A 10,495-nucleotide genomic window follows, 5' to 3' on the forward strand; every position below is an offset into this window, starting at 1 on the left:
AGAATGAACGGGAGTGCAGAGCCTCCGGGGATACCTACGCCACACATCCTGGGAGGCTCTTGGGTGCTCCTTCTGTGCATGCCCAAGTATCTCAGGCTTGCGCAGAAAGAGCCCTTTCGTCAAAAAAAAATACACAGTTTTTTCCCCATCTACGTCACCCGATCTCGCCCCTTGTTCGGGTGACATAGGAAGAAGAACCTGGAAGAAGAGGAGAAGATGGCGGCGCCCGGAGTGCCAGCCCGAAGACAGATGCCGAGACGACGCAGGAGCCGATCTAAGGGACCTCTGGACCGATCGACTGCTCTGCGGGATTGAAGGTAAGTGTATTTTTTTGTTTTGGGGGACTTTTGAGTTCAGTTTCTCTTTAAGATCTCCCACAACCTCAGCTGTGTTTAGCAAAAGATTTCTTCTGCAAGTCATGCAAACCGCATGCAGAAACATCATCTGTCCCTTTTGCAATAAATGACCTGCCCGGTTGAAATCTTTTACATTTAGGGTTTAGTTCCACTTTAATGAAGTGAAGCAAAGCAGGCAACATATAATCCTGGCAGCTAGCATTTTAGGAAATGCATGGAACTCTGATGGCAAGTTTTATATAAGTCCTACATAAAATGTAATATCCCAACAGGTAATTAATACATGGTAGTTGGTATGTACCGTAGGGCTAGATACACATGCGCAATAATTGTCATTAGAAAACAAACGACTAATGACAGATCAACGATTATTTTGAGCGATTATATAATGCACAATTCTGTACATGCTGTAACAATACGATTGTTCAAATATAATCCACCAGTAATGTACACACACTAGATACCTAGATCGTTTGAACGATGTAGGAAGTGACGTGTACTGGAGAAAGTGTACCACTGACCAATCCACGATTACTGAAGGACCATACAAAAAATTGATCCGCCGGGATGGCCGTTTATTTCCAGCGACATACCTCATCGGCGTCATTGGTCTGTCGTAGTTAACTTTTTTTGTTAGAGAATATCAGAGGATTGGCCGTTAATAGCTCGTTTGCAAGGACAACTATTGCACATGTGTATGTAGCCTAGCAAAAATAAAACAGTTGCACATTTCAAACCTTTTAAATGAAAAAAAGAAGCTGATTGGTTTCCACAAAGCCATCTGTTGATAACAAAAACATTTACCTTTATTTAAAGAATGCATAATATAGTTTTTACCTGTATTCTATAATTAATGTAAAGCTACTAGCTTAATCAAGGATCCAAGAAAAAAAGCAGCTAACTTTTTTTTTCAGCCCAGTAACAAAACGTTTTAATTAGATTAGAACCAGAGTCTACGGGTAATGTCTTCTAGTTTGTTCTCCAGGGGGAACAATGGACTGGAGGCCAGGATACTTCCTCGAACCAAAGTAAATCTGGGAAGCAATACTAATCTATTAATAGTGCCTGGTCAGGACTGTCTCCCATTAGTATGCCATTAATGTAATGACCCTTGTACTACATTTAAAGATCATCATGATCAATTTTTATTCTGAGGTCAGACATATCGATTGTGCCGTAAAATGAGTCACATTTAATATATCCCATCATGATAATTAGGTTTATACTGAAATGTAGCACTAACATGCGAATAATGAACATTATTGCGGATGAGGTATATAAAATCCAAAGGGCATGTGTTCACTTGGTAAAAACAAGATATAGGGCTAAAGTAATTATGTTATTATTGCTAAGGTGTAACGTCTGTAATGTGCACTCTTTAAGCACATTCCAGCGTATGGGGACTCACTTATGTTCACAGGAAATAGCATTGCATTACAACAAGTTAAAACTAGTTATCCATTGAAATCAATGGTGAGAGCAAGATTGCTAAGTGGTTTTAACATGGGTTTGTAAAACATATACTCAACAACAGACTTCACAACAAAAAAACTTGCAAATATACAAAAATAAATTATATGAGAGGAAACATGTCAATCAAAACTAATCAAGTTATCATTTTCAAGTCTCTAGTACAGTATTGAAAAAATATGTGTGACTTTTGCGGGTAAGAGACTTCACTTTTAGGCTATGTTCTTTTCCTTGGTTTAGAGCCACATGTTCTGGTATCCCTTTTGAATTTCGATTGATTCAATTAAAAAAGGGGGTCCTGAAATTTTGGACTTCTTTAATCATGTTGATGATTCATTAGACATCTATATTGTATACAAAAATGGTGTGTTGATTATAAAATGCTTCAGTTTTTAGGGACTTAATGTATACGCAAACCCTAATGATGAAATTCTTTCTTCTTTTGGTCTCTTAAGTATACTGTTGAAAGTGTTCATTTATTTCTGTTAAACAAGTGTGAAACGAATACCCGTTAATTTATTTTAAAATATGGGACCAGGCATGGCTTAATTGAAGAATTGCATTCATACCTGTCTGATCGCTCTCTTCATCTGCCAAAATCACTGAGCTGGGCATATCTGGTACATCCAAGGTTCTTCTATCACTGCTGTAACTGCACCTGCACAACAAACAAGCTATCCTGCCCCAGCCAATCAAGATGCCAAAGATCTGAAAGTGGAAGAGAAGATAGAAGGTGATAGGGGAGTAATAATAGGATTTTTGTCACTCTTACCTCTTCCTCGCTAAAGCACAGGCGCCTCTCTCCTGCGCATGCAGGCAGTTCTGACCCTGGGCGCACCTGATCTCCTGAAGTTTTATTAGTTTTGCCCATCCGGCCGGCCAATCAGGAAACAGCCTCCTAATCATCCCTGGCTATTTAGCTAGTCTGACACAGCACTCAGCGTTTGTGCAACGTGTCTCCACTAGTGCCGAGCCCCCTAGTTCAGTTCTTTCCTTGTCCAGCTCCTGTGTTACCCTTTGTTGCCCAGTCTGTTGTTTCCCTGCCTGTTCCCTTGATGGTGGACCCTCTGTGTCACCAGCTAAGTAGCTGCCCAGTCTTTACCAGAGCCTCTAGAGGCAAGGGTGTTGCTCTGCGGGCAACTGCCAGGTTGCGGCCCCCGTGCACACAGAGGCAGGTGACTGCTGACGGCAGAAACAAGGCGTGGTACCAGAACGAAGAGCAGAGAGTAGTCAGGGAAGCCAGAGGTCAGGGCAGGCAGCAATCAGGAGTAGTCAAGGTCAAGCCAAGGTCAATACACGAAGAAATGAGAGGAAATGAGGAATGAGAGAAACAAACAACAGGAACCTGGAAGCAGATCCAAGTAACTCCTTGTTCAGGCAACTTGCTGTTGCCCCTCACTTCCTTTTAACGGCAGGTCATGTAATGGATGGAGCCATGTGACCTGCTGCATCCTATCCCACCACCAGAGGGAGTCCTGAAGACTAGAATTTGGTGGTGTTCACATCTCCACCAGCAGAGGAAGCACTTCTGCGAAACACTCTAGTCCTTTGAGGTAGTGGAGCAGCTGACTGGGAGTCACATGACCTAGACCAGAAAGTGAGCTGAGGAGGTGATGCCTTGGCAGAGCTGGTGCTGGCAGCAGAGGAGTGTAAGATGCGTGGCACTGAGGGAATCACAGATCCCCTGGAACTGCGGGGATCTGTGATTCCATGTCTCTTGTGGTCTTGTGAAAGTATATAGCATATATATTAGCCTTAGGTAAAGTGAGAATTAACTCAAACTATATTATTCTGTTTTAAAATGACTAACTCAGTTATTTGTGTTCTTTACTTCGGTTCCTGGAGGCGCCTTGGCCTTGCACCTGGTCAAGTGAAACCAGATAAGAAGACGATAGAAACTGCCAGCAGATAAGGAGACCATGAAAACTACAACCCCCTCAAGAAAGCCAATTAAAAGTGGAATGTGCAGCGGCAGTAAAAAAAGCAAAATATTAATTAGTCTGTCTCCAGGCAAATTAAAGAAGAGACCAGCCCAGAATTGGATGACCGGTGACGCAAGGAACTGAAGTAGATAAAATATAGATTTTTGCTTACGTTTTCAGAGACTCCTTTAGACAGAGGAAAGGACAGTCCTGACCTCTATTGCCTTGTCTGTTGTGAGTTTCCCACGCCTGAATAAAACCTTGATGCTTTTACTATACCTCAGAAGTTGTCGTGAATAATTGTCAACTTACCATTGACAGTCTCTAGTGTCTAGCCTGGCCTTCCTTTCTCCTACAATTCCCCTGCCTAGCGATTTGGTCCGTACATCATCATGCCCACCTTGGTGTGCCATGGACCGCAACCTGGCGGTAGCCAGCAGACATCCTCACCACTAGAGGCTTTGTAGAAGGTTCTTTTTCAGGGTTCAAACTTCTGTGCAAGCCATTAAGCCCCCTGGAAGCTCCGACTCCTCAAGCATGACAATTTTGTTCCGTTTTATCCCTCTATCATAAATTATATAATTATATTTATGAAAGTGGCCCATGATCACTGTCCACTGACATTATAGTAATTTTTTTAAACGATTGACAATTCATGAATAAACTGGCAATCATGACTATTTACCAGTGGTTTCACTACTACTGCCTCATTTGGCAAGTAGTGGTCAGCATGATCGTCACTTTACTGATCACTATGGGCCACAATGGAGATTATGTACATCGCGATCGCCACTTGTGCTATGATCACCATCAAAATATCAATAGCCGCCACAATTGAAAAAAAACCCTTACCCTTTTAAAAACATGGCTTTACAAATAAGGCGATGAGTTTTAACAGGTATGGTGAACAAAGAAAAGGTGATCTGTTATCCGATTGCATCCCATTTATAAATGAGCTCCTTTTAGCAGACAGAATATTTTTAATATAAGTGGTAGCTTCTAGAGAGAATTCTGTTTTATACTGTAACATCTGACAACTAAAAGACTTGAATACAAAATGTTATTTTTTTTCTTTTCCGGTAAAATTTTGCATGCCTAAATTTGTTATCTCTTTTTTGCTTTATTTTTAGTTTACTTTTAAAGCCCTCGGCTGTTTTGGTCATAGTCTTAATATCTTTGTATTCCTTTGACACAAATTATTTTCCTAGTTTGCCTTGCATTTAACAATGACATTGTTTCAAGATGGAGATCAAGTCATCTTTTTTTGAAGTGTTCAATTAACAGGACAGGAAAAAAAAGCTCCAAAACCTTAATCAGTCAGAAAGTTGGCAAATGATGCCTCATGTCATCCATAACAAGTATCCATTACTCCTGGACATAGCACATTAACTGACTCATTAGGTATTTCAAACCATATGGACTTGGGCTTGGGTGGGTCGCTTTGATAATATGCTGAGGTGATCTGGCTAATTATTGCGATGATGTGAGCTCAATCATTAGGCCAGACACAATAGACAGTGTCACAGCCTTTAGAAAGGGCACCATTGTGCCAAGACAATGACAAAGATGAGAAGCATGACCTCTTGTTTGTTGTGGAGCCCTCAGTAACAAGGTAATTATGCAAAAAAGTTTTGTGGATTGATCAACCATGGTTGACGTTCGTATAAAAAAAAAAAATACATAACAGATTTCTCAGATTTCAAACGTGACATCTCACTGTTGATTTTGTTTATACTGCAGAAGTATGTCAGCTGTGTAAATTTAGCAATGATATTTAAAGATATGTGCCAGACTGGAAAACATCTTAAAAGGGAATGTGCTAAAATGTCAGTATTAAATATCATGAGAGCCCTACAATGCTACAGTGTTGGAGAGTGAAAGTTACTCATGCTGCTGCAGGAAATGTAACATCCCTCCTGAGTGAGTGACCGTAATCAGAAAATCCTTTTAATTATCCCTTTAATTATTTTAGATAAGGCTTCATAAACTTGGGAAATAAAAAGTTTCAAAGTTTTAGAGTTTGCTTACAGTGGTAGAATTATCTGAACTAGGGTTTCAAAATGTGGCCGAGCAAAAGAAAATGTTGAAAATGGATTACCACAGCCCGGCATAGGCATGCATATCCCCCCTCCTATTGTGTGCTACTTTCCCTTCCTCCTAGATTGTAAGCTCTTTAGGGAAGGGTCCTACCTTCTCCTGTGTTAGTCTGTATCTGTCTGTCATTTGAAACCCCTAATGTACTGTGCTGCGTAATATGTAAATGCTATATAAATCCTGTTTATTATTATTTATTATTAATAATAATAATAATAATAATAATAATAATAATAATAGATTCACTCTTTGAATAGTAGTTTTCAATTTTGATATGTTGCAGACTGATGCTATAAATGATACAATCATTAAAATTCTTTTTTTTTTTTTGCTTAATAATCTACACTCTGTACCCTATAATAACAAAGTAAAAACATAATTTTAGAAAATTTAGCGCACTTATTAAAAAGAAAAAAAAACAAATATCATATTTACATAGTATTCAGACCTTTTGCGACAAGTGGTGCCTCCCATTTCCCTAATCTCAGCTGCTGAGATGTTTCTGCACCTTGATTGGAGTCCACCTTTGGTAAGTTGGATTGATTAGACATGATTTGGAAAGGCTCACACTTCTCTATAGAAGGCCTAATAGCTGACAATGCAATCTGAGCATAAACCAAGCCACGAGGTCAAAGAAACGGCCTGCAGAGTTTAGAGACAGGAGTGTTACATAGCACAGATCTGGGGAAGGCTACAAAAAATTATGTTGCACTGAAGTTTCTTAAGAGCACAGTGGCCTCCATGATTCTTAAATGGAAAAAGTTTGGCACAACCAGGACATGAGTTGGTTGCCTGACTAAATGGAGCAATTGAGAAGAGCCTCAGTGATAGAGGTGACCAACAAACTGATGCTCACTCTGACCGAGCTCCAGAGATCCTGTGTGGCAATGGGATTAAGTTCTGGAAGAACAATTGTAATTGCAGCCTTCCACTGATCTGGGTTATATGGCAGAGAGGGGCAAGACAGGAGCCTCTCCTTAGTGCAAAAGACATGAAAGACCACTGGGACTTTGCAAAAAGCACCTGATGGACTCTCAGACTGTAAGGAACAAGACTGATCTGATGAAATCAAGATTGAACTGTTTGGCATCAGTCCTTAACTTTATATCTAGAGGAAACCAGGCACAGCTCATCACCTTCCCAATACCATCCCAACAGTGAAGCATGGTGGTGGTAGCATTTTGCTGTGGGGTGTTTTTTAGCAGGGACTGGGAGATTGGCCAGGGTTGACGGAAAACTGAATCGAGCAACGTACATAGATATCCTCAATTAAAACCTGTTTCACAGTACTGAGGTTCACTTTCCAACATGACAATGACCCAACGCACACAGTGAAGACAAGACAGGAGTGACCTAAAGACAAATCTGTGAATTTCCTAAAGTAGCACAGGCAAAGCCCTGACTTAAACCCTATTGAAAATCTCTAGAAAGACCTGAAAATATCTGTTCACCCACGGTCTCATCCAACGTGATTGAGCTTAAGAGGATTTGCAAGGAAGAACGTTTTTTTTGCACCATACCCAAAAAGACTTAGGACTTTAATTGGTATTATTATTATTATTCATAATAATAGTAAACAGGATTTATATAGCGCCAACATATTACACAGCGCTGCACATTAAATAGGGGTTGCAAATGACAGGCAGATACAGACAGTGACACTGGAAGAGGAGAGGACCCTGCCCCGAAGAGCTTACAATCTAGGAGGTGGGGGAAGTATCACACAATAGAAGCATCTTGTTGCCAAGGATGCTTCAATTATGTACTAAGTAAAAGGTCTGAATATTTACATAAATTAAATATTTCAGTTTTTTCTTTGTAATAAATTTACAAAATTGTCTAAAATTCTGTTTTCACTTGGTCATTATGGGGCATCATCAGGTTGCAACAAAATACAACTGAAAAAAAGGCTGGAAATATTTTCTGAAGGCTGTACATTGCCTGGCCAAAAGAAAAATCACACACTTAAATATTTCATTGGATCGCCTTTCAATACAGCATGCAATCGTGGTGGTATCATTTTGTGTTGCAGAGATTCATTCATTTTTTCAGAAAGTGTACTGATGATGGGAAAGTCGAACCACTTTGTAATGTCTTCTCCAGCACATCACAAGGATTATTAATGTGGTAAGGGTCTTGACTTTTTGGCACATAATCTATGTGTGAAAATAATTGTAATAGTCTCTGAACCCCTCTTTCACAAATTTTAGCATACCAAATCCTGATATTGTCACCCTGGCACATCCAGGATAGCAGGAAACAATCCATTGATGGAAAAACCTGATCATTGAGTATATTCAGGTATCCAGTTGACCTCATATATGGGCATACAGCATTGCTGAACCTTTAGACCTGACTGACTGAAGTAACCACCAAATCCTTCCCACCGCTCCTCTGCTGCTGCCTCACTTTGTAGTTCTCTTCATTGGCTTCCATTTCACATGAGAATCAAATTCAAGCTCCTGTGCTTTGCCTTCAAATCCCTCCACAGTTCTTGTCCAACCTACCTTTCTTCCCCTAGCCGCTCTCTTCGCTCCTCCAATGACCTACTACTGACTTCCTTACTCATAACCTCATCACATCCACAGCTTCAAGACATTTCTACAGCTGCCCCGACTCTCTGGAATGGTCTTGCTCGTCCTATTCAGCTTGCTCCTAATTTCTACTCAAAACCCTTTTTTTCAAACTTGCCTACCCAACTTCTTCGTCTTCTGAAACTGTCACTACTTCCCACCGCTACATATCTCCCCTCCAATTGTGTGTTACTTCCCCAACCTCTTAGATTGTAAACTCTTCTAGACAGGGTCCCCTCCTCCTGTGTCACTGTCTGTATTCGTCTGTCATTTGCAACCCCTATTTAATGTACATCACCGCGTAATATGTTAGCGCTATATAAATCCTGTTTATTATTGTTATTATTAATAATAATAATAATAATAATTAAAATAACCGCACATCATAGCACTGCACCAAGACTTGAGGACTATTTTTTGGCCAGGCAGTATGTATATATTTTTTTTTCAAAGGCAGTGAGTGTTTTTTATTAACCTCCCTTGCGGTATGAATACTACGTAAAAGCTGTACATTTAAAAATACTTAGTATTTTAAATTTCCTGCCTTATTCCGCCTCCCAGGCGCACAGTCCCGGCCTCCAGCCACAGGCTCGCGAGCAGATGCCCCGCCGGCATTTGCTTCCCCTGGCCTCGCGTCCCCAATGTTCACACGCCAGGGACACAGATGCCGGCCGGGCATTGCCAGGGAAAGGAAATGCGGGGCATTGCTGGAAGACGACATGGGCACAGCTATAAGACGCTGTGGGCACTGCTTACCAGGTAGGTTATTAAACTCTGGCAATTCGACCCCGAATGTGACTCGTAGTTACTGCTTTTGGTATGGAAAATTCACCCCGAGTGTGGCCCCGGATTACCGCTTTTATTATAGAAAATTCACCTGGTTCACCTGGATCTGCTGGTCATGTTGATTCTTTGCTTTGATTCTTTCTGTGGTACCAAGGTAAGTATGTAGACCATGGCAGGAATTCTTTGTATTTTTGGGTCAGGAAGGAAAATATTGAAGCAAAGGTCAGATATTATGTTTAGCAGCAGGGGCAGACATAGGGGGCAAATGGGCTCCATACTTTCCTCTGCCACAAGAGGCCCCCACAGGTGCCCCATGACAGTTCGGTGGGGCCCCATATCATATCTGCACAGGAGCCCACTATTGGCTACGTCCACCACAGCTTAGCAAGATGTCAGTGATCGCAGCCTACACATTTTTGTCATTAAAACTAAGTTAATTCCCAGAGCAGCCGGGGTGTGGTGGAATAATTTAGGATATATTTAGCACAGGAACATGAAACGAAATGACTCATATAACAGAGTCCATTAACCAGTCATAGCTTCTATATATCAATTTACCAGAGCAGCCTACATACAACCTGTCCTATATATATTATATATTCCTATTATATAGGGCAAACTAACCAATATAATATTAATCTGCTTTTTCTTTGTACATGCATCATGCTATTTTTACTCATGTCTAATAAAACTCTTTATATTTAACAATACAATGTAGAAATAAAAGCTAGGCACTTGCTGGTTGCTAGGAGCAACACATGATGAAGCCTGCAGCATTTATCTGACAGTAACTTTTACTTTCGTTTCTTTTCAGCTCGTGCCCGGGAAACTTTGAAATTACAGACACTCCCTGGGCGTCACATTAGGGAACAGCCTATTGGCAGACGTTCCCTGCTAACAGACAGCCACGTGACCTTGTTTCTGCTTTTCCAGGATCCTAGCAGCACTGAGAAATTACAAAGTTGTAAGTTTGTTTTTTGTTTGCAGTCACGTTGGAGAAATATAGATAAAACTAACAAATATTTATTATAGGAAGGGGCTGATATAATATGGGGTGTAGTGTGAATAGAAACAGGCTGTATGAGTGTGTATTGTGTTGCATTGCTGTGTACTAACAGGGCTGATTCAGCAATTGTATTTCTATTTATTATATATTAGTAGTATTTTATCTTTTATGTATAAAGCACCATAATGTTATGTAGCCCTGGAATTCATAACACCATGTGATGTGAATGGGGGGATCTGACTTCTTTTTGTTAATGAGAAGGGGGGGTGAACTGACTTCTGGCTTGTG

The 10,495-nt window shown here is 40.6% G+C and overlaps 1 protein-coding gene across 2 annotated transcripts in view; it reads left to right on the forward strand.

Moving 5' to 3' along the window:
• Positions 1-10,087: 10,087 nt before the first annotated feature.
• Positions 10,088-10,495, forward strand: part of VRK2 (VRK serine/threonine kinase 2) — a 48,890-nt gene continuing 48,482 nt past the window's right edge. For both annotated transcript variants that reach the window (XM_072409508.1, XM_072409509.1), the window contains exon 1: positions 10,088-10,165. The gene's annotated coding sequence lies outside the window, so the exon portion shown is untranslated. The remainder of the gene's footprint in view (positions 10,166-10,495) is intronic.

This window comes from Pyxicephalus adspersus, chromosome 4, assembly GCF_032062135.1.
Source record: "Pyxicephalus adspersus chromosome 4, UCB_Pads_2.0, whole genome shotgun sequence".
In the NCBI taxonomy this organism is placed as follows: Eukaryota; Metazoa; Chordata; class Amphibia; order Anura; family Pyxicephalidae; genus Pyxicephalus; species Pyxicephalus adspersus.